Source organism: Macaca nemestrina, chromosome 9 (assembly GCF_043159975.1).
Source record: "Macaca nemestrina isolate mMacNem1 chromosome 9, mMacNem.hap1, whole genome shotgun sequence".
In the NCBI taxonomy this organism is placed as follows: Eukaryota; Metazoa; Chordata; class Mammalia; order Primates; family Cercopithecidae; genus Macaca; species Macaca nemestrina.
In genome coordinates this window covers 45,145,334-45,170,403 of record NC_092133.1, presented here as the reverse complement: position 1 = coordinate 45,170,403, position 25,070 = coordinate 45,145,334, and the positions used below count along the sequence as shown (strand labels likewise).

General features: G+C 36.4%; 1 pseudogene; it reads right to left on the bottom strand.

Annotated features, from left to right (window-relative positions):
- Positions 1-1,365: 1,365 nt before the first annotated feature.
- LOC139355985 (large ribosomal subunit protein uL30 pseudogene) lies at positions 1,366-2,102 on the bottom strand (annotated as a pseudogene).
- Between the last annotated feature and the right edge of the window lie 22,968 nt (positions 2,103-25,070).

Sequence of the window (25,070 nt, the reverse complement as noted above, 5' to 3'; positions counted from 1 at the left end):
GCCTGGCTCTGTGAAAACAGGACATGCAGGCCCTGCTGAGCTGGTGTTCAGTCTCTGCTTGGTCCCCAGTGTGTGAGTGGCTTCTTTTCTGGGCCTTTCTCTTCCTCCTCTTCACCATCCCCTAATCCCATAGCCCCACCACAATCTTCCCTTCATGGAGTTCTGCTTTGTAATTTTGTAAAACAAAACAAAACAACAACAACAAAAAACTACCTAAGATTTAAGCTAAATTAAAAACAAAACAAACAAACAAAAAATAGCCTGCTGAAGGAGGGGATCTTGGTGATGCCAAATATGCTCCCGGAAACAAGACAGATCAGTGATTGGAAGCCCGGCTGAACCACGACAGAGTAAGAAACATGGAGGCCTTCAACAGGTGTCTCAGAAACACTTAGGGCAGTCACTAGAAATTAGATACCTGAAGTTAGGTGAGATAGGACTAGACAATTATAATTTGAGAAGTCAATAAATATGAAGCTTTAAAAATTCTTTAAAAATTCAGAGGAAACAGTAAATCTGCCTACATAATAATTATTATATCAAAGACATTTAAAAGAAAGTAAATACCAGGAGTACGTCTCCTACTTCCCATGTAATCCCTTGACTGCATTATTTGTTCATTCTGCAATGGTCCAGAAATATGAATTTTTGTCATTGAGCATAAGAAGGAAGAAGACAGAGAGGAGGGAAGGAGGAGAAGGGCTCATTAGTGAAGAGGAGAGAATGCATCAGGGAAATGATGAAGAAAGGGGAAAGCTATGGCTGTACAGAGAGAAAACAGGAATTCAGGATGCTAAGTGCACAGCTTCCCTTCACCTGAGTGAACTAGTTGGTACTATTGAACATATATCCGGTACCTCATTCTTTGCAAGAGGTTCTGGAAGCTTCAGAAAGCTCCTCTAAAGGCAGTGTAAGAAAGGAGTGAGGGGCTGGAAATAAAGGAAGAAATGGAAACAGCTTTAAAAATCATAGCAGTTTCCAAGTCATATCAAATAATTTTTTAAGCAACAAAAATTACTCTCTGAACTAGTAGATTGAATCAAATGAAAGCTACTTTGGAATAAATTTGATGTTGATCAATGGAGTATTGTTAACTCCAGAGATAACAGCACTCTCCCTAGATGATCTTACACTTTTCATGCTTCAGTTGTCACATATGAGAAAAAGTTGAGTTTGTCATAATACTTTCAGGCCTGGAAACCTCTTTAGCCAGATCAACCTCAATAATTCAGTCAGCATCACCCAATCTGCATGCACAAGCTGCATGTGGATATTTTTTTCAAGCTGATATATATTTTTTTTCAATTTGAAAGAAGTCACTGTCTATTAACTGACCAGATTACAACAATAATCATGGTAGATACCTTAGTTCATCTTTCTAATAAGCCTATTGATCTAGCCTTCCCTGTTGCTAGCATTTTCACCTACAAATAGGTGGTCTTTTTCTTTATTCTGTGGAAAAGATAACTTGAAGGGCATAAGAAATTACTTGCTTCTTTGAAATATTTTCCAGCTGTAGAGATCTCATGAATCAGATACTCTATGCAGATGATACCAGATTTATCAAGAGATCAAGAAATCAAAGTGTTATCTATCAAGGCAGTTTGCTTCTTACTGATTTTGCCATAACCATGCTTATATGTTAGTTTATTTTCTGACTTCAGGCTCCGGTACCCCCATGCAATATGTGGTTCTAAAGCCTCAGCATATTCATTGAAGCCTTGAGCTTAACAAAGTTTCTATTGAAAATCTGGCAATGGCAAAAGAGTTGCAACACCTTTTGGACTCACACCATTGATACCTCTGACCCTGATGACAAATGCCAATTTGGGTTATGTCAGTACATAGCAGTTGCCAGCTTTTCTTGCCAGCCTAGCCATTTGAATCTCAGTTATGGGCATCTGCCTATAGTCCTTGTGATAGTGCTTAGCTTTTTCATAGATAAGCTGCCTCCTTGCCTTTTGAAGCATATTTTTTTCCTTAGGCATTTTGATCTTCAGCTCTGTGAAATTCTTTTGCTCTTTCTTGAAAGTTTCTGGCACAACAGAAACCTTCTTTTTCTTCTCTTCAGCACCCTTCAGGGTTCCAGTCAGAAAAGACATCGAACTGTTTTGTACTTCAGGATTTTAATTTATTTTTGTTAATTATGCTTACATATCAGGAAGAAGAAAATAATTGCTTTTGCTGATACTTGCTTTCTGTTGGTACTAGTATTCTGTGGTATGATAGGAAGTACACAGATTTATGAACTGATTGGCATACATTAAAGATATAACCTGGGCAACCTGCTCGGGTCCCCTTCCACGCTGTGGAAGCTTTGTTCTTTCACTCTTCACAATAAACCTTTCTATCGCTCAAAAACAAAAACAAAACAAGACAAAAAGGTGTAACCCACACAATAACCAGCTGCATGGTCTGGGCAAGTCACTTCGCATCACCTAGACTCCATTTACTTTTCTATAATATTAATACATTGGTATAGATAGTATCTAAAGTTTTTTTTCTTCCAATTCATACATATAAAAGTTTTGATTTTATAATTGCCAAATAATAGCAAAAATCGTTGCTAAAAATTGATGTTTATGCAGTAGAAAAATCCCCCTCTTGCCACACACACACACACACACACACACACACACACATCCCTTTTGTCTGGTTGCTGGCAAGCTTTGATCCATAAGAATTGGATATGGGCTTGGCCTCATGGCCTACAGCAGGAACCGAGAAGGAGTAGGGGTTGATGACTGTCTTGTCCATGAGTAAGTGTTAAATTCATTATTCATATTGGTTTTTTTTTTCCTATTTCTGGGGTCCTTAAAATCTTTCCTCTTGAATTCTAGAAAGAATATATATGTAATATCAATTTTGGAATGTGTTAAAATAAACTTTGATACATACACCACACAAACATGAAGGACTGTGGAGCCAAAAATCTAAATGTAAACCGCAAAGCATAAAACTTCTAGAGAAAATATAGGAGACAATCTTTGTGATCTTGAGTCAGGCAAAGATTATTTAGATAAGATACAAAAAGAATGATCTAGGAAAGAAAAGGAAGGATAAATTGTATTTAACAAAAATTTAAAACTTCGGCATTTTGAAGACACTAAAAAAAAAATTTAAAAAAGCAACAAACTGGGAGAAATATTTGCAAAATTTCTCAATAAAAGACCCCCAAACCTCAGTAATTTAAAGAAACAAACAACTAATTTAAAATGAGACATTCTTTAACAAATGCATAACCTCATTTGAATTATGGGAAAATTTTTTTGTTAAATTGAGGGACCTTCTGCAGAATAACTGAAGTGTTATTTAAAACTGTGAAAATTATGAAAAACAAGGAAAGAACGAGGAGCTATTACATACTGAAAAATACTAAAGAGGAAAAACAATTAAATGCAATGTGGAATCCAAAATAGGATTCTGGAACAGATAAACAACGTTCTAATAGGAAGATTAGAAAAGTTCAAATAAGGACTATAGCTTAGTTAATGATCCTGTACTAATGACGATTTCTTGTTCTAGACAATTATATTATTACGATTATGAAAGATGTTAATAGGCGTGAGATCAAAGATAACAGAAAACTCTACTTTTGCAACTTTTCTGTGGCTCAAAATTAAAATTTTAAATTCTAAGAATGGGAAAAATTTAACCAAATATTTTACTAAAGAAGATATATAGATGGGAAAGGACTACACAAAAAGATGCTCAACATCATTAGTCATGTGGGGAAGGGCCTCACCAATATTACCACACACCTGTTAGAATGGCTGAAAAAAAAATAACGTCACAATACCAAGTGTTAGTGAGAATGCATAGCAGCTGGAGCTCTCTTACATTCCTGGTTTGGATGACCAAATAGTACAGGTTCTTTGGAAAACTGTTGAGCAGTTTCTTATCCTATATCTTAGTTGGCTCAGGCTGCAATAAAAGGATACTATAAACTGAGAGGCTTAAACAGTAGAATTTATTTCTCATAGTTCTAGAGGCTGGGAAGTCCAAGATCCAGGCTCTGGCAGATCCAGTGTCTGGTGTAAGCCCACTTCATGGTTTCCTCTTGGGCATTTTCTTACTGTGTCCTCACAAGGTGGGGAGCAGAAAGAGACAATTTCTTTCATGTCTCTTCTTAATGGGCGGTAATCCATTCCTGAAGATTCTACTCTCATGACCTAATTACCTTACAAAGGCCCCACATCCAAATAGTGTCACATTGAGGATGCAGGCTTCAACTTATGAATTTTGGGGGAATGCAAACATTTAATTCATAGCACCATATGATGCAACAATCATATATGCACATGAAAAAAATGAAAATTTAAATTTATGCAAACTCCTGTAGGCAAATGTTTATAGCAGCTTTATTCATAATTGCCAAAACTGGAGGGGGTAGGTGAGAAGAACCTAATACATTTCAACTGGTGGGTGATAAACAGAGTATGGTATATCCATACAATGAAATACTAACCAATAAAAGGGAATGGAGTCTGGACAGATGCAATAATATGGGCAAATCTCAAATGCATTGTGTTGAGTGAAAAGAGCTAGACTCAAGGGGCTACATACTGCATGATTCCATTTATATAACATTCTGAAAAAGGCAAAATGATAGAACAGAAAAAAGATCAATTGTTACCAGAGGCTAGAGATAAGAAGAGATCTGGTTGAAAATGGGCAAAAGAGAATATCTTGTGGCAAAGTAACTTATATTTTTTGACTTTGTTAATAATTTACACAATTGTACATTTGTAAAACCTTATAGAACTGTACCATTAGAAAATTAGTAAATTTTACCATATGAATTTTATTCATCAATAAGCCTGACCTAAAAAAAAAAGTATTAGGAGGAGAACAGGGTGTTGCTGTTTTACATAGGGTAGTAAGAGATGGCCTCATTAACACAATGATATTTGACCTAAACAAAAGTCAATGTCCCGCTATTCTCTTTTGAATATGGTTTCTGGAGAGAGCAGAGGTAAACATGTGTGCTCCACTATATTTCAGCCTTGATTCTTGTTTCTTAGTCAGAAAGAATTATCACTGCTTAAAGGTAACCATTATCTTATGATTAATTAAGAAGAATCCAAGTAAGAGAGAGTCAGGGATGCATCTGGATATAGTACTACCCATTGGTGCCCTGCTCAGACCCAGTTTAACAGGTTGGTGCAGCCAACTTTCACCAGCTTCGAGTGTTGACTGCTAAGAAATCATAGCTGTATGCTCCTCCGGAACTCACCGTTGGCTGATAGAAAGTACTTCACCTCTGTAATGTCTGACAGTTTATTCTCTTCTCACAGGGCAGCTCACAATAGTTGACTGACTGATTTTGGAGTACAAAAACTGGATTTCTTATCTCCAGGTGGAACACTCATGCTTCAGAGCTCCCTGTGGGATTCCACTAAGACTTAGCTTCTTCCCCTTCTTTATCCTTCTCCCTTGTCTCCTTACAGATTTTACCCGTGAGCACTTCCTCAGCAAATCAGTTAGTAAGAACCCCTGTCTCAAGCTCTGTTTTCTAAAGAACCCAACCTAAGGTACAGAGGGAAAATATTTTAAGCAGAGGAAACAAGGCAATTCTGAAACTTTAGCCTGCATCACGGTTATCTGGAGAGCTTGATAAACAGAGATTTCCAGACCCCATCCCCAAAGTAACTAATTCAGTAGATCTCAGGTGGGCTCGAGATTTTGCATTTCTAATAAGTTGCCAGATGATTCTGACAGTACTGACCCAGGGACCAGACTTTGAAAAGGCTTAAGTGGGACAAAGCACTGAGGGGAGGATGCTAAGTGGCCAGTGTGGCTCTAGAAGCCTGACTAAGGAGGGAGGAGTCAGAGGTGAGATCAGAGAGGGAACTAGAGGCAACATAGTGCAGGATAATTCAGGTTATTAAAAAGCACTATGGACTTCACTCTGTGTGAGGTGGAGAGCTTAGAGCAAAGAGGGACATGAAATGGCTACATTTTTAACATGGTCACTCTGATGGCTGCATCGACAGAGAAAAGTGGTAGAAACAAAGAGATCTGTTAAGAGGTCATTTTGTACTAATCCAGATGAGAACTGATGGTGGCTTAGATAATGATTCAAATTTTTAAATTATGTAAATATGTAGCTTCGATAAAAATTAAAAGAATATTGAGAAAATATCAACAATTCTCTTTAACTTTTCAGATACAGTCCATCTACATTGGAAGCCATTCTATACCTCTAAATGTCCAATGTGGCTCTTCAGCAAATCCTGGCCAATTATAAAGCAATCTATATCTTTTCTGACTAGTCTGATTTAGTTGTTGGAGACACTGAAATAATTAAAAGTAAAATACATTTTTTACATTCTTGAGAAAAATATATTTAGATATTTGCAATACATCAAGTTAATGAGTTTCCCGTCCCCAAATTTCATCAACCACACTGCTACATGGGCATGTGATAATAAGTGGAAGCAGAGGTGAAATGTGCTGACATTTGACTTTCTCACCAGCTGAGTGTCCTGTCAGCTCATGGGTTACTGAGCACATTTCCCGCTTTCAAGTTTATGCCTTTGTACATATTCAAGTGTATTGGAGAGTCACTATAAATTGGTGAAACTATAACATCTAAATTTCAAAATTTGACTATAATAGAATATGAATCATGTAGTTTAGTCCCAGAGAGGTCTTCCAATTAAAAGAAGACCCAACGCAGATTTCAAATTAATAACATCCTTTACTTGTATTTTCCCAAACACCATGAGGGAAAAATAAGTCTCCCACAAAATGCTTTTTACCTGTTTTGTGCCGTCCTCTTCTTGATCTAATGGCTATGTAGCACAGTCGTTCTTTTCAAAAGCATTTACAAACTACTCCTGGGATTCTGTTTTGTTCATTTTTTCCTTGTCATTTTCTCTAAATCTTCATTATAATACAAACCTTTTGTCCCAGGATAGTAAGGCAGTGCCCCTTATCCTGAAAATAGATTGAATCTTCTTTATAGTTTGGTAGAAAGAGCAGGAGGGATGGTAACATTCTTGAATTAATTATCTTATAAAATTAGTTACTCAGTTATTTAAAGACAAGTTGGGATGTGTTGCGAAAACACGTGATCACATAGTAAGTAATTTCACTAAATCCCAACTTGAAACAAATGTGTTATACATGTCCACTATCTTATCTATGTCATCAAGAGACCTACTTAAGAGCCACATGTTTAAAAAATAAATTTCATTTATGCCTAATAACACCTTGACTTTCAGTGTGTGTGTAAGTCATAAAACTACCCTTCTCCCATGCTCCCATCATGTACCTCACAAAGAGATAACACAGGCCTGCCTTGGCCAGAGAATTTCTAGGATGTCTGGTACGGAATAATAAGGGGAACATAGTAGAATGTGGAAGTCAGGTAGTAGCAGGAGGTCAGGTGGCACGGGGCCTCATATTGTTAGAATTTAAATCTTTATATGAAGTAAAATGAGGAGTCATTGCAGTGATTGTAGCAGAGAGGGACATGGCCTGACTAATAATGCCTTAAAAAGAATGAGATATGTTGCATTAGAATGGACTGGAGGAGAAACAAGTGAGAGCAGAGAGACCAATTAAGAGAATGTTATGATGGTAATCTACAGGAGACATGGTACAGGAGGCCAAGGTCATAGCAATGAAGGTATAAAATATAGATGGTTGGCAGATATATTATTAATGCAATGCCCATATGATTTCCTGACTGAAAATAGGATGTGAGAGCAAAAGTAAAGTACAACTCCAAAGTTTCTTTCCTGAGGGACAGAAAGGAAGATTTCATAGAGGAAATGACAATTTCAAGCCTAGGGAGAAGCAGGAGCTCATTAAAGAGGTGAGAAAGAGCCCAATGCTCTGAGGTGTGATTAGTTTAGGAGAACCTGATAATGAGAACTTCTTAAATGGAGGTGCTAATATCCCCTAAATCACACTGACAGGAAGGAGGAAGTATCTGAAGTCACTGGATAAACAGAGATCTTCCTTGTACATCCATTTTACTTAAATGGTAAATTATTAAAATTTTTATTTTATTGTGCACTTTTATGAACTACAATACAAGTCATATAAGTGTTAAAGTTAAATCAAGAGACTCCAAACAGCTTCTCAAATGAGATGTCCCATCTGAGTGTGTCAGGGTTAAGAAAGCATTCTCCCATGAATAATGCTTGAAGCAATCTGAAGGACAAGAATTACCTTTTAAGCCCTTAGCTTAATATTAAAACTGTCAGAGAGGTTTTCAGCCAAGTAGTTTGGAACTAAACTCAAGAATCATTTAGGAGTTTGAAAATAGATTTCCTGCCAGCCTCTTACATCCTTCTTTCTCAGTTGATGGTCATATGCTAGTTTCTTGTGAAATAGAAAATAAAAATATCAAGTTAAGGAGAATAAGAACATGAAAATGTCAAGTTAAGATGATTAACTATAGTGTGTGCTCCTCTTCACTGATACTTAGAGATTCATGAATCAGATAACTCTTTGGGGGCTTTGTAACTTCAGATTAGAGGCCCTGGCTACTTTTTCCCCAGTGTCCATTTATCTCAGAAGCATCAATTCTCTCCTCCACGGTGGCTTTTCCCCTTAAAACAGATGAATATATAGAGAATTCCTTACTCACATTAGAGGGAGATCTCAACACAGGTATAAGTGATATCTCTGGACATTTCATAAGGTTAGCATATTTTGTTAGTTTTTATGTAAATAATATTTCCATAAATACTAAAAAAGTGAAATAAATAATTATGTAAACATTTATGTCCCAAATTTCCTGACTTTGTTATATGTCATTCTGTTTTAGTGACAAAAAATTCTTCTAAAAATCATGTAGAATTTATGTGTTAGTGAAATGAATATATAGATGTAAAATGAAGAATGTATAATTTTCCAGCAATCTCCAGTTAGTTTGAAAGAGGCAGCTGAATACAGTAAGAAGGGCAATAGCCTGAGTCAGGAAAATTAGCTTTAGTCCTGTGTGAGTAACTAGGTTTCTTCTGTTTTCTGATGAATTATCTATTCCTAGGTCTATAGAAACCATGATCTTTATTTAGTACTATATTTTGTTACCCAAGTTCTCTATATTTTAGTCTCAGTCTGATACTCTAATTAGAGGCTAGAGTGTATGTCAAAACAAATATTTTATGAGTCATTGATGGAGCTATATAGGGGCTTATGGACATATTCATTGAAGTAGCATTTGTTGTGTGTCTTATATTTCTACAACAATTCAAACGCTTTTGAGGAAGACATGAATTTTCTTGAAACAATGCCTTTTTTGGAGCAATATAATTTAAGAAAACACAGTAAACAATTGATATATTTTATAATCAGTGACTTTTTCTAAATCAGAGTGGTAAAATTTGTATGATGTAATCAATTATATTTGTTAACATGACTATCTCTTATAAGGATATGTACTCCTTAGAACAGAAAGTATCTCACCTAAGATGCTCTGAAACTGAGAATCAGAGGAAAACATAGAAAAAAAGGAATAAATAAATAAAAATAAAATATGCATGGTGTTAGTTATCTATTAATTATCATCATCATCATTATCTATACCATCCTACATACTTACCTATCTATATACCTATCTTTGGCTAACATTTGATGTTAAATGATCCCATTTCCTCCACCATACACTTATCCCAAATTCCAATATTTACCTCTCTCTAGATTTAACTCATTTTATTGTGCTTGTATTGGATATATTCAACATTATAAAAAATAAGTAAGCCGGGTGTGGTGGCTCGTGCCTGTAATCCCAGCACTTTGGGAGGCCAAGGCAGGCGGATGTCTTGAGGTCAGGAGTTTGGGAGCAGCCTGGCCAACATGATGAAATCCTGTCTCTACTAAAAAAATACAAAAAAAATTAGCTGGGCATGGTGGCACACACCTGTAATCCCAGCTACTAGAGAGACTGAGGCATGAGAATGGCTTGAACCCAGGAGACGGAGGTTACAATAAGCTGATACAGTGCCACTGCACTCCAGCCTAGGCGACGGAGACTCCATTTCAAAAAAAAAAAAATTAATATATAAGAATAATTGTATAAACTGAATGCATGTACCTTACATTCAAAGTAAAAATTCAGTAGTTTAAAAAAGATGAGCCTTTCATACTATAATATCCAAAACATATTTTATATGCAGAAAAAAATCAAAAATAAATAAAAATCCCATTTATGTATTAAAAAGTAAACGTATATATGAATGCATATTTAAAAAGCAAGGAAGGATACATAAGTTATAAACATTGATTGCCTCTAGAAAGGGAACAAGGCTTCCTCTCACTATAGAAATTTTGTGTGTGTTTGGTAAGAACACTTAGCACGAGATCTATCCTTTAAAATTTTTAAGTACACATCATGTTTCTGTTAACTACAGGCACTATGTTGTACAGCTGATCTCTAGAGCTTATTCATCTTACATAATTGGAACTTTATACCCATTGAACAGCAACTCCTGATTCTCCCTCCCTTTAGCAACCATCTTTCTACTCTGTTTCTGTCAGATTGACTATTTGATATGTATCTCATGTATGTGGAATCATGCAATAGTTGTTCCTCTGTAACTGGCTTATTTCTCTTAGCATAATGTCCTCCAGGTTACTCATGTTGTCACATATGGCAGATTTCCTTGATTTTTGAGGCTGAACAATATTCCACTGTTATGTACATATCACATTTTCTTTATCAGTTCATATGTCAATGGACATTTAGGTTGTTTCTATATTTTGGTTATTGTAAATAATACAGCAGTGACCATAGGGAGTGCATATATCTCTGAGATCCTGAATTCAATTATTTTGGATATACAGGTTGAGTATCCTTTTGCAAAATATGTGGGACATGAAGTGTTTTGAATTTCTAATTTTTTCAGACTTTGAAGTATTTGCATTATGCTTACTGGTTCTACATCCCTAATCCCAAAATTCAAAATCCAAAATGCCCCAGTAAGCATATCCTTTGAGTGTCATGTTGGTACTCGAAAAGTTTCAGATTTGGAGCATTTCAGATTTTGAATTTTTGGATTAGGAATACTCAATCTGTACCAAAAATTGATATATCCAGTTTTTAAAAGAATTTTTGGAAATACCAAAATTAATATTGCTGGATCATGTGGTAATTCTATTTTCAGTTTTTTTGAGGAACCACCAAACTGCTTTCTATAGTGGTTTAACATTCCCATTTTACATCCCCATCAACAGCCTCACTGTAGAATTTGAGAACAATATTTTTTGTTTAAAAATATAATTCATATTGTGGTTGTATAATCTCCCTTAATTTTTGTATTTTTTCATGAATTCTTGAAAATAATATGTCTGGTAATTACGGGTACAAGTTGTATGATCATTCTTGCAAATGTTTTGCTCCAAACTCCTACATTGCTATTGATCGTTTTTATTGTTAGATTGATGCACACATTTATGAAGCAGCTGGATTTAAATGTCTTATAAGCTACATATGCCAAGGATATGATATCTCTAATGGCCTAATAGTCTCTGAAGTTTTAAGTGTGAGTTTAATTTGGTGAAATTTGTCAAGATAATTGAAATAATTCTATTGCTACTGCCTTCTTTTTTTTTCACCAAAAAATTGTTTTATTCACCAGAATTGTCTTTGTTATATTTTTCTTTTTATTGGATTCTGTAGAATTGAAAACCTTTCTAGTTTATTTGTTTTGTCCTCTACTGTCTTGAGAATTACAAACGCAATTTTCTTTTTTTAAGGATACCCCTTAAAATGTCTAAAACAATCTACTTACTCATCCATTTTCCTCATGTACTTTTAAGTTACTCAATATCATTAGTGTCCTCCTAACCTAGAAAAGAAATATGCTCTAATTAATCTCTCTTTTTAAAAAATTTTACTTTAAGCTCCAGGATACATGTACAGAATGTGCAGATTTGTTACATAGATATACGTGTGTCATGGTGGTTTGCTGTACCTATTAACCCATCATCTAAATTCTAAGCCCAGCATGCATTAGCTATCTGTCCTAGTGCTCTCCCTCCCTTTGCGCTCTACCCCCCCAACAGGCCCGGGTTTATGTTGTTCCACTCCCTGTCTCCATGTGTTCCCATAGTTCACCTCCCACTTATGAGTGAGAACATGTGGTGTTTGTTTTCGTGTTAGCTTGCTGAGGATGATGGCTTCCAGCTTCATCCATGTCCCTGAAAAGGATATGATCTCAATTTTTTTATGGCTGCATAGTATTCCATGGTGTATATGTACTAAATTTTCTTTATCCAGTCTATCATTGATGGGCATTTGGGTTGGTTCCTATCTTCATGATGCTATCTAGTTGGTTTGCATACTAGTTGTTCCATAGTGTCATTGGTCTTTATATTTTGTTGTCTTTTTGCAGTGACTGGTACTGGTTTCTCCTTTCCATATTTAGTGCTTCCCTCAGGAGCTCTTGCAAAGCAGGCCTGTTGGTGACAAAATTCCTCGGGATTTGCTTGTCTGGAAAGGATTTTATTTTGCCTTCGCTTATGAAGCTTAGTTTGGCTGGATATGAAATTCTAGGTTGAAAATTCTTTTCTGTAGAATGTTGAATATTGGCCCCCACTCTCTCCTGGCTTGTAGGGTTTCTGCTGAGAGGTCTGCTGTTAGTCTGAGGGGCTTCCCTTGTTTTTCTCTCTAGCTGCTGTTAACATTTTTTTCCTTCATTTCGACCTTGGAGAATCTGATGATTATGGGTCTTGGGGTTGGAATTTCTCATGGAATATCTTAGTGGTGTTCTCTATATTTCCTGAATTTGCATATTGGCCTGTCTTGGTAGGTTGGGGAAGTTCTCCTGGATAATATCCTGAAGTATGTTTTCCAGCTTGTTACCTTTCTCCCTGTCTCCTTTAGGTACTCCAGTCATAGGTTCGGTTTTTTTATGTAGCACCATATTTCTTGGAGGCTTTGTTCGTTCCTTTTCATTCTTTTTTCTCTAATCTTGTCTGCATGCCTATTTCAGAAAGATGGCGTTCAAACTCTGATATCCTTTCTTCCACTTGGTAGATTCAGCTATTGATACTTTTGTATGCTTCCTGAAGTTCATGTGCTGCGTTTCTCTGCTCTGCTCAGGTCATTTATGTTCCTCTCTAAACTGGTTATTCTAGTTAGCAGCTCCCCTAACCTGTTATCACAGTTCTTAGCTTCTTTGCGTTGGGTTAGAACATGCTGTTTTAGCTCAGCAGAGTTTTTTATTACCCATCTTCTGAAGCCTACTTCTGTCAATTCATCCATCTCATCCTCTGTCCAGCTCTGCACACTTGCTGGAGAGGCATTGCAATTGTTTGGAGGAGAAGAGGCACTCTGGCCTTTTGGGTTTTCAGCATTTTTTTTTGTTGTTGATTCTTTCTCAGCTTCATGAGTTTGTCCAGTTTCAATCTTTGAGCCTGCTGACCCTTGGGTGGGGCTCTTGTGGGGACTTTTTGTTGTTGTTGATGATTTTTTGCTGGGTTTTTTTTTTTTTCTTTCAATGGTCAGGTCCCTCTTCTGTAGGGCTGCTGCGGTTTGCTGGGGGTTCACTTCATGCCCTATTCCTCGGATTCACTCCCACACCTGGAGATGTCACTCAAGGAGGCTGCAGGAGGCTGCAGAACAGCAAAGATGGGTGCCTGCTCTTTCTTCTGGGATCTCTGGCCTTGAGGGGCACCAACCTGATAGGGTGTCTGACAACTCCTTCTATTTGCATCAGTTTCCTTGCTTACAACATGGGAACAAGATCACCTTTGAGGGCTGCCTATATTGCTGAATAATCAGTAATTTGACTCTGGATTCCTAGGAATGTAATTTCTATCTTCTTTCTTTCTTCAGGTTAAAGTCACACCACACAGGGCGTGGAGCCAAAGCTCCTGGCAGCACAAGTGCGGAATTCCTCACAGCGGACCCCTGCTATCCTGGCCACAGACTCAAGATTTTCAATTTACTTTGTTGAGGAAAGTAGTGATTCCATGTGAGTAATAATTATCTGTGGCAGCAAAGGCCTTCTGAAATGCATTTTTAAAATAATTGGATTTGAAAGTTAAAATTACTTCTTGATACATGGATTGCAGAATAGATATTATGGTAGCAGGCATGAAAAACAAATTAATCTCATTGAACATCTCCACCAGAGCTTTTGAGGGACCAGGTGCATTGTCAAGAAGCAGTAATATTTTGAAAGAGATTTTTTTCTCTGAGCAGTAGATCTCAACGGCAGGCTTAAAATGTTCAGTAAATCTTGCTGTAAATAGATATGCTGGCATCCAAGCTTTATTGTTTCTTTCACAGAGCCAAGCAGAGCAGATTTAGTGTACCTGTTAAGGGCCCTGGGATATTCAAAATGGTTAGTAAGCATTGGTTTCAACTTAAAGTCACCAGCTGCATTACCCCCTAACAAAGCCTGTCCTTTGAAGCCACACATTGGCTTCTTTTCTTTAGCTCTGAAAGTCCTAGATGGCACTTTCTTCCAATAGAAGGCTACTTTGTCTACATTGAAAATCTTGTGTAGTGTAGCCACCTTCATTAATTATCTTAACTAGATCTTCTGAATAATTTGTTGCAGCTTTTACAGCAGGACTTGCTGCTTCACCTTGCACTTTTATATTAATACATAATGGATGTACATATTTTGGGGGTACATGGGATAATTTGATATATTAATATAATATGTAAAGATCAACTCAGGGTAATTGTGATATCCCTCACCTTAAATATTTATCTTTTATTGATGTTAGAAACATTCAAATTATTCTTTTCTATTTTGAAATGTACATTAGATTATTGTTAACTATAGTCTATTTGATAGATGATCTATCAAACACTAGGTCTTGTTTCTTTTATCTAACTCTATACTTGTACCCATTAAGCAACCTCTCTTCATCACCTTCTCTAACCTACCCTTCCTGGGCTCTGATAACTATCAGTCTACTCTCTGTCTCCACAAAGTGTACTTTTTTTAGCTCCCACGTATGTGTGAGAACACACTATATTTGTCCTTCTGAACCTTGAACTTTTGCGTTATGGAGATAGCTTCCTACTTTTAACCTCATGAACAAATTTGTACTAGCTTCGGCCTTTTCTTCTGCAGCTTTCTCACCTCTCTTAGACTTCATAGAATGGAAAAGAATTAGAGCCTTGCTCTGGATTAGAATTTGGCTTAAGGGAATATTGTGGCTGGTGTGATGTTTTACCCAGACCACTAAAACTTTCTCCATATAGCCATAAATCTACTTTCCTTTCTTATCATTCATGTGTTCACTAGAGTAACACTTTTAATTTCCTTCAAAACCTTTTCCTTTGCATTCACACCTTGGCTGTTTGTCACAAGAAGCCTAGCTTTTGGCCTATCTCAGCTTCTGACATACTTTCTTCACTAAGCTTATCACTTCTAGCTTTTTATTTAAAATGAAACTTTTCCTTTCACTTGAACAGCTTAGAGGCTATTGTAGGGTTGTTAACTGGCCTGCTTTCAATATTGTTCCCTTCCAGGAGAGGGAGCAAAATAGGGGAGCAGCTGGTTTCATAGCCTATGGTTTTCCAACCTCTTATCCAGACCCAGATTGCTGGTTAAAGTGAAAACAATAATTCTGATTAAATTTTGAGATCTGTAAATCTTCCCTAAGGAGTCCCCAAATCCTTCCTTCATAAGGTTCTCTAGGTATTACTTCTGAATTTGTGTACATGTATTCATAGGAAAGAGAAAGGAGAAGGAAAAGGAAGAGAAGACAGGGGTTATGGAAGACAGGAAAGGGAAAAAGCAGCGGAATTGAGGACTGCTGAGAAAATAATCTGAGCACAGCCTTTGCACCTCTTAGGAAACTATTTGTATTTTATTTCTACCATTTGCATAAATGTCCTCAAGATAATTCAGAATGTTCTTTCAGGTGTTACTAATGTTAGTTCACACTAAAATAAAAAGTAGTATTAAAAATCACACAGAGAACAAAAGGTATTAAAATGTCTACCTATTCAAAAAGTCCAAACAATAAGTCTTTTATTTTCTTCTTTGTACCCACTTTTATTTACCCAGCAAGTAAAATGTAGTTAATTTCAAAGATAAAATTTCCTACATAAGATTATCTTATCTTCATCCTCCAGTCAATAGCCCTCAGAAGTGCATGCTGGTTTTTTACTTTAAGCTTGAGGGAAAGTCTAAGGTTATGTTAATTGTACGACGTTGACATTCTCCATATTGTACACTTGGGGAACTGTATGTTTTCAAACTATTGCTCATTGTTCTCCTTTCAGCAATTTTTGAACATCAAGCAAAAACTTATAATGCTTTATGTTTGGTGATCTTACAGTCATCCTGAGTTATGCATTATCATAGAAAGTTCACAGTACTATATTCTAGTTGCAGTCCTGCCATTAGCCAGCTATATGTGCCTTTTGGAAAAATCACCTCACCTCTCTGTCTCCGCTTCACCCTTTGAAACAAGAGGTTTGGGCTGGATGAGTCTAAAGGTACTTTAATTTCTGTCCTAAAATATTTATGATAGGCCAATACCATTAAAATTAAATCTGATTTTTCAAGGTGAAATTGACAAACTGAAAAACATACAGGGAGACCCAAGCCCTATTTTTCTGGGTGCTAGAAAGCTTCATTTCAAGGGTATGTGTGGGTACGCCTTGCACATAGCAAAACAACAGCAGGAGAGTTGAGATATAACTAAATAAATTATTATCTTCTCTATGAAGCACCTGTGCTTTCTGCTTCTTGGTCTCGGAGGTGGAATCCTTATCTAATAAGCATTAGGAGTCTATTTATTTATTTATTTTTTCCTTTTTAACCTTTTCAGTGGCCCTCTGGTGGATACAAGGGAATTGTGAATAACAGAGGGCAGCATTAAGAGAAACAGGGAGGAGAAATAGTTATTTTTCAACTTAATCTTTCAGTAAATGTTTATACCCTTATGATCTACCTCACCCCTCAGAATATTACTTGTGTATATGGTGTTTCTTATTTCCTATGCTCTTCAAATACGAGAGATAATATAGTTGGATCCTGGTACCCAAGAGCAAGCAATAAACTTGAGACAAGAGTGGAACTTTCCTTTCATTTGTAGAGCTCATGGCTGTAATTGCAACATTTTGGGAGGCTGAGGTGGGCAGATCACTTGAAGTCAGGAGCTCGATAACAGCCTGGCCAACATACCAAAACCCTGTCTGTACTAAAAACACAAAAATTAGCCAGGCGTGGTGGCACGTGCCTGTAATCCCAGCTAATCAGGAGGCTGAGGCAGCAGAATCGCTTGAACTGAGAGGTAGAGGTTACAGTGAGCTGAGATCACACCACTGCACTCCAGCCTGGGCGACAGACAAACCTGCATGTTATGCACATGTACCCTAGAACTTAAAGTATAATAATAAAAAATAATTTTAATAAATAAATAAATAAATAAATAAATAAATAAATAAATAAAGTACTTGTTCTGGGGGTCACTACATAGCCTGGAATGTGAGGGAGTGAAAGCAGACTTCGTCTTCATGGACGCTTCAAGTGATCCATGCTTTCTACTTACAGAGCCAGGAAGCAATAAACAGATTAACCTTGATGTCTGAGCTAAAGCCAAGATGGAGTTGACCAAGGTGATCAAAGCTATGGGTCGGATTTTCTGTAGCTGGGTACAATGGTGTTTCCAGGGTCCTGAGGCTAAGTGGCCTATGGTTAATCATAGAATCACTTATTAGAATCAACTCCAACTTTCAATTAAGAGTCAAGAACATTTACATCCCAAGAGACTGCGACAAGGCCCTAGCAGTTGATTAGAGTTTGATTCTTGGCTCAGTAATTTTTGTCTTGAGTTCTGTCTATCATTCTCTGACCAAAACCTTGGTGAGTTACTAATTTCATAATGATGAGTTATATTCCACCCCATGTTTCATGATGTATATTAAAATCAAATATCAGTGGATGAGTTTTAAAATTTATTTGGTCATCAATATAAGATACAAGTAGTAAATGATCTTGACAAACAGCTCTATATAACTTTCCCAAATCATTCTCCTAAAGAACCTGAAGAGTAGCAGACGGGGTTTGTGTGCCTGTTTATTGTTTGATGTTCATATTATGTTATCCTCTTTCGTCTTTTAAAAGTCAAATGACTGATGGATTAATAGTAGGTTCTCTTCTCACGTAAACTTTATAAGATGTTGCAACTATTCTTATGCCTTCAGGTGCTATTTTTATATTAATGACTTCAAAATTTATTTCTTCTGCTCAAACCTCATCCTTTAGTGCCAGGTCTATAGCTCAAATTGCCTTCTCAACGAATTTAATGATTCACATGTGTTTCAAACTAAACACACCCCATCTAAACCTATCATCTTACCTTTCAGTCATGACCCCTTCGGGGCACAAATCTCTATAAATGGCACATTATCACCAATCTGCCCAAGATAGAAACTGATCATTATCCTTGTCATGTCCACCTTGTTAATCCTTTATAGCCAATTAATCATTAAGTCCTGTTGATTCTTTCTGCTAAATGTGTTTTAAATCTGCCGTCTTTCTTTAATATCATCATCCTTTTCCAGGTCACTATCATATTTCACCAGGAATCGTGAAAGGGCCTCGTAACTTTCCCAGAGGCAGTCTTGCCTCTCTGATCAATTCTCCATACTACCATTAGAATGAGGTTTGCAGAAAGCAAATATAATTTTGTCAATTCCTTCCCTATTTAATATAACTCAGTGGCTTCCTTTGTTCTTAGAACAAAACTCCAAATTCTAAACATGAACCTTAAGGTCCTATGTGATACAGTCTCTGTCATTCTAAATAGTCTCGCCTTTGGCACTACCTTGAAAATTAGAGCTTCATTCACATTATCCTTCTTTCAGTTTTTGAAATTTCATTTTCATGCCACTGTAGGAGCTTCATAGGTGCATTTCCTCTACCTGAATGATTTGCCTTCACCAAACTCACTTTGTTAAAGTCTTGCTTTCAAGATTTGTCAAATATTTCTTACTCATTCTGCTCATCTAGTGTGAATGTTATCTGCTCAAAGTCAGCATTTCCTCAATTGCCAAACTAGTTTATGAATCATCATTGCACTATTTCATAATACTACACACTTCTCTTTAGTGGCACATAACACTGTGCAAAGCCATGCTTAAATAAATGCAGATGTTTGAAGTTACAGCTAAAGTCAGAATTTTTATTTTGCTTCATATTTTTTGTCAAACTTTTATCTCCTTGATTAAAATACCATGAATGTAGAAATTTAGAGAGTGACTGCAAGGAGGAAAATTAAAGCCAATTGCTTCTGAGAAGGAAGAAAAATAAGGAGAAAGGACTATGTGGTTACTATTAGAGGTAGTAGAAAGTTTATAGAAAAAGTGATATACCTAAAAGAAGAGTTTTAAAACTTTGGGATTGCTATGCAATGTAAATACTCTTGTCAGTCTCCTTACAAATTTTAGTTCATTTTCTGCTTTCATATTACTGCTTTCAGAGTTGGAAGGTTGTTTGTTTCATAAGAAGATGGCAGAAGGCAGGCGCAGTGGCTCATGCTTGTAATCCCAGCACTTTTGGAGGCTGAGGCAGGAGGATACCTTGAGTTCAGGAGTTTGAGACCACCCTGGGCAAGATGGTGAGATTCCTATCTCTATAGAATACCTAATAAGGGGTGCTCCCTGTATCAAGTTACATAGGGTTATTGAAGAAAAGACATGTGAACCAAACATGTCAAAACAATATGATAGAAGTTATACAAAAATTAGAGCAAAAGAAAAATGATGGCACAAAGGAGGGATGATATTTGTTTGGGGAGAACATAGTAGAATCCATGGCAGAAATATTTGAAATTGATCTCAAAGACTAGAAGTTGTCCACATGGAAAAGGGCATTGAAATCATTTTAGGACAAGGGTGCAGAAGTGCCAAACTGAAGAGGTGAACAAGAACATAGTGCTCTTTAGAATCTATTAGTAGTTCAATGTAGAGTCATAATTCTCAAACTAGAGATCTCCCAGGGACACACATAGATATCAGAGACAGGAACAAGCAATATGAAACTGAAAGAATAGAAGGAAAGAAGGAGGAAAGTAATACAAGGGTGGGTAAAAGAGGGGTTTATTCACACTTATATCTAAAAGGTAGACATACTTGTAAATTAAAAAATGTTGTTTTTAACTTTTAGTGAAATCAAGTAAATCTAGAATTAACTATTGAAAACCTTCCAAGTATACTGTCTCGGTAGAAATATTGTTTTTCCCAAGATACCAAACCAGGTCATCATATAGTAGTAAAATTTAACTAATGGATGATGTAATTTTATTAAATAATCAATTTGACTTTACCTGATTACTAATTTTATTTTCTTAAATGAAATATATTTTAATAAGATATATTTATTACTAAAAGAAGGTACATTTTACTTGTTTTATTGGTATTTGTTTACATAGTCTGCCATGGCTACAGTATGATTAATTTTGCAAATATGTTTGCTATGACTGGCCTTTCATATTCTGAAGTACATTGGTCTACGCAAGAGGTAATTGTGGAATTTTATTTATTTATTTATTTATTTGTTTTATTGTACTTTAAATTGTAGAATTTTTTAATGTTCCCAGATGATGCCTACGTTTCAGTGGAACTTCTTTTTAGTAAATATAAAAGAGAAAGTTGAGACTCCTTCTATTGTGGACAACAATTTCTGAATTTTCTGTTTTGTTAATTTGATGTCAGGTAACAAAGGAATTAGTAAATATCTCATTAAATATGTGCTCTGAAATTGTTTATTTAGTATTGTTTCTAATAGAATATTTCAGATGGAAAATGTACCATATATTAAGAATTTTGCCAATTAAACTTCTAATTACCCTAGGGCATATAGCCACCCTTGGCTTCCCTAAATATTTATTTGGATATGTGAAGATTCCTCTAAAGCATAGACATTCCAATCAAGTTGTTAACCAACTAATTTAAGATCCATAGGCTCTAACTGCAACTCCCCTCAAAGTCACAGATTTCACAAGCTTCTGCAGTTCTGGAAGTCTGAGCCAGCACTTCTGACATCAAGGAAGCTTCATGGATGTTACATTAGGTCATAAGAAGAAGCAAGTTACATGCTTGCTTGGGGACTGGTCTCTTATTTGGGATGGGTCTCTCATCTGCTTTGCCTTGGAAAACTTCTCAGGAGTCATGGGCTGACAAGTGAACTTTTTACATCTACCAGGTTTATAGCATTATTGAATTACCTAATTTTTAATTTTCTGAGCTAATGTTGTCAAAAATTTCTTAATTGTTGACCTTTATGAAATAAAAGTCCTGAGCCCCACTGTCATTTATTTCTGCTCACAACCAGGAAAACAAACCAGAGAAAAACTGTAGAGTTTGGCATGACTAAATATTGTTATAATTGAAGCTAAAAAAGATTCATTTTTGATTTTTAATATTCGAGTTTATATTATAAAAAGTGTTGCAGGTACTGCAAATTTCATTTTATCACACATGATTTTTAAATATTAAGTGAATAAGGACATAGTTTTGTTATTGGTGACTCTTATGGTCTGAACTGTATCATCCCAAAATTTATATGTTGAAGTCCTAACCTTCCATACATTAGAACAAGACTATTTTTGGATAGAGAGTCTTTAAAGAGGTAATTAGGTTAAATGAGGTCTTTTGGATGAGCTCTAACACCATATCACTGGTGTGCTTATAAGGAGAGGAAATCTGGATGCAGCAGGTACAGAGGGAAGACGATGTAAAGACAGAGGGAGAAAATTGTCATCTACAAGCCAAGGACAGAGGGTCCTCAGAAGACACTAACCCTGGAACACCTTGATGTTGAAAATCCAGCCTCCAAAATTGTAAGAAAATAAATGTATGTTGTTTAGGCCACCCAGTCTGTAGCATTTTGTTATCGCAGCCCTAGGAAACTAATACAAACTAATACAGTGACTTTCAATGGATGTTCCAGAGAACCCCAGTGTAGACCAGAAGATGAACTAAGTCTATGAGCAGAAACCCTGCTCCTAGTTCCTCCAGTCTCCGGCTGCATGCCCTGAGGCCAATGGGCCTGCCTGAGCTGGTGTTAACACTTGTAAACCAATGACATTTAATGGCTACCTCACAGATTGGCTTTGAAGATTGCATATAATAATGCAAGTAAAAGCACATATAATGTACAAAGTGTTGTCTAAAACTAATGAAACCTTAATGTTCTTGAATCTGTTTAACCTACTCTAGTCATCATATGACAGAGCCAAAGACAATTTTGTCTTCATGCTTCTGTCATATTACTTGGGTATTGCCTGGGGCAGCAGATTCTGTCCATAAATTCATAGTCAGAGCATCCAGAGTTTTCTCTCCCCAAAGTAGTTTTTTACAATTCCCTCTCTTGGCCAAAGCCTCCTCAGCTTCCTTTCTTGGCTCTCCACTTGCCTCCTTTGTGTCAGGGACTCTTTGAAAACTTTTCTTACCCAAGTGATGTTGGGGGTAGGGTGGCAGGCAGACCTAGGCAGGATTAGGGCTAAACCTTGTTCAGTCTAAGGGGGGGGGGGTTAACACCCTTATCACTAGACCCAAGGGATCAACTTAGGATAAATTGGCCAGAGTAGGAGACTAGCCAGCCACCCAGACTGGTCTTTGTCTAGAAATTCTAAAACACACCTATCATAATCCCTTCAGAAAAGTCAACAAAACAGATCCGGTTTGATTTTTAACAATCTATTTTACTGTTGCCTTAAAGATTAGGAATAAAAATATTGTCCCACCTCTAATCTGTCTGTTCACAGAAGGGCACCAAATAACTTGCCAGGTGTAGTTGAGCTACTCCGATGTGGACCTTTTCCATTTTGCTAATATGCAAGTGGTCTTTCTTCTAGAAGTTATACACGTTAAGGCCAACTCACTTTCACCAATAATAACATAAATAATTAAGATACACATTCTTTTCTAGTAAAATGTGGTTTTACAAAGACCTGATAGTACTTTTAAGTGTGATTAATTGTGAAATCTCTTTTCTTTATTTGTATTCATTTAGCCTACTCCTCTAGAATCCCATGTAACCAACAGAGAGAAATCCCAGCTGTACTGTGAATGGGAAAAAAATCTTACTGTCTGACCCTAAAGATGTCAGCAACTTACTCTATAAATCTCTAAACTCATTCACCTTCTGTCTCTGCCTTTCTACAACCAATTGGATTTATTCTAAAATCATGGTACACTTCAGGATGTTTACTCTTAAATCATAGAAACAATAAAGAAGATCTTACTAGATGCAAGGCTCCGGATTTTTTTCTATTATTGTATTGCCATCACTATTTTTTAATAAAAAATATCAGACTTCATTGATAATGGGATTTTTCTCTTGATGTTATTTTATATATATATACACACACACACACACACACACACACATATATATGCCTTTTATATGTTTTCAAAATATTCCTTAAGTTTCACTGTAATATTTTAGTACTCTAAAATAGTTACAGAAATAATCATTATCACATTTATGACCTATCCTTAAATGCGACTTTGACTTCGTAATGCATATAAAATAACCTTTTGCGTGATATTTTTTACCTACAGAAAATCCTTCTATCATCGTGAGTATCCTTCTATCATCGTGAGTATTCTTCTTTCAGCTTTTCATTGTCACTCAATCTCACTCATGCACTTATTGAGCACTTTGTAATTGTTATTTGAAAGATTGTTACAGTCTTTGTAATTCTTAACCTTTTTACTAGTGAAGGATAAATTTGAGAGTCTAATGGGAGGCATGAAACTACTCATCTTAGAAATTCACACAAATTTACATGAACTTCGGGTTACAAATGTCTTTTCTTCATAATGTCACTGTCAACTATTCAGAGTGACAAAGGCCACCCTAAGTTTCTAAGAAGAGTTGTGATGACAATGTAATCAGTTGCCCACAAATGAGTTTAAAAAACAAAAGACTCTGGAAATTAATGAAGATAATCAAATAAACTCATTTTCTAAGCACCTAGAGTTCTCATGTATTTGTGAAATGATGAAGGAAATAAGCTAATTTAATATCTAAAATACTAATGTGCTCTGTAGTGATATATACGTGTATTCTAATGAAGTTCATTTTCTTGAACTAATAGGGCATGCTCTGAAGTCATTAAGAAGCAATATAAAACTATAGAGATTTAAGGGCCAAGATGAGTTTTATAGCTACCAAGGTGCAATGGGAGGTCACAGGAAGCAGAGGGATCAACTGGGGTTGGGAATTTTAGGAATACTCTTATTTCCTGGAATGGAGGGGATTCTCTAAAAATGTCTATTTGTTGAATGAAATACATTCTTTGCTATTTAAACTCTATTCATGGGACAGTGATAGCCATTTCTAATTTTCAAGCCAAAGGTGATACAACTGGACTTGAACTGTAAATTGAGCCACAGTTTGCTAATGCACTGAATAATGGAAAATTAGTGTCTAGAATACCAGTCAAGAGTGACAGCAAAAATCATAGCTGAAGTGTAATAAAAGCCTAGAACAAAAAAAGGGAATGAGGAATGAAAATAATTGAAAACAAAAAGCATCAAAGATCAGCAGTAGACTTGGGGACTGATTGAATATAAAGACAAAGGATGTGAGTTTATAAAAATGATTCAAGGCCAGGCAGGCTGGCTCATGCCTGTAATCCCAGCACTTTTGGAGCTGAGGCAGGAGGATTTCTTGAGTCCAGGAGTTTAAGACCAGCCTGGGCAACACAGTGACATTCCATCTCTACAAAAATAACAAAAATTAGCCAGGGGGCACACAGCTGTCATCCCAGCTACTCAGTAGACTGAGGTGGGAGGATCACTTGAGCCCACAAGATTGAGTCTGCAATGAGCCATGATTGCACCTTTGCACTCCAGCCTGAGTCACAGAGTGAGATCCTAGAAAGAGAAACATAATCTACATTATAAAAGGGTTGATTCCTAAGAGATGGTAGCCCAGCTAGAACAGATACTCTCAACATGTGTGGACTTCATGGAATCTGCACAAGTCCTCAGAAATCATAGGCAACATTTTGTGTGCATGAGTGTAGGTGCATTGCTGGGGAGGCCTAAATACAAAAGGTAAAACAATAAAGTTTATAGAGAAAAACATAACTTCATGACCTTGATGTAGACAAAGATT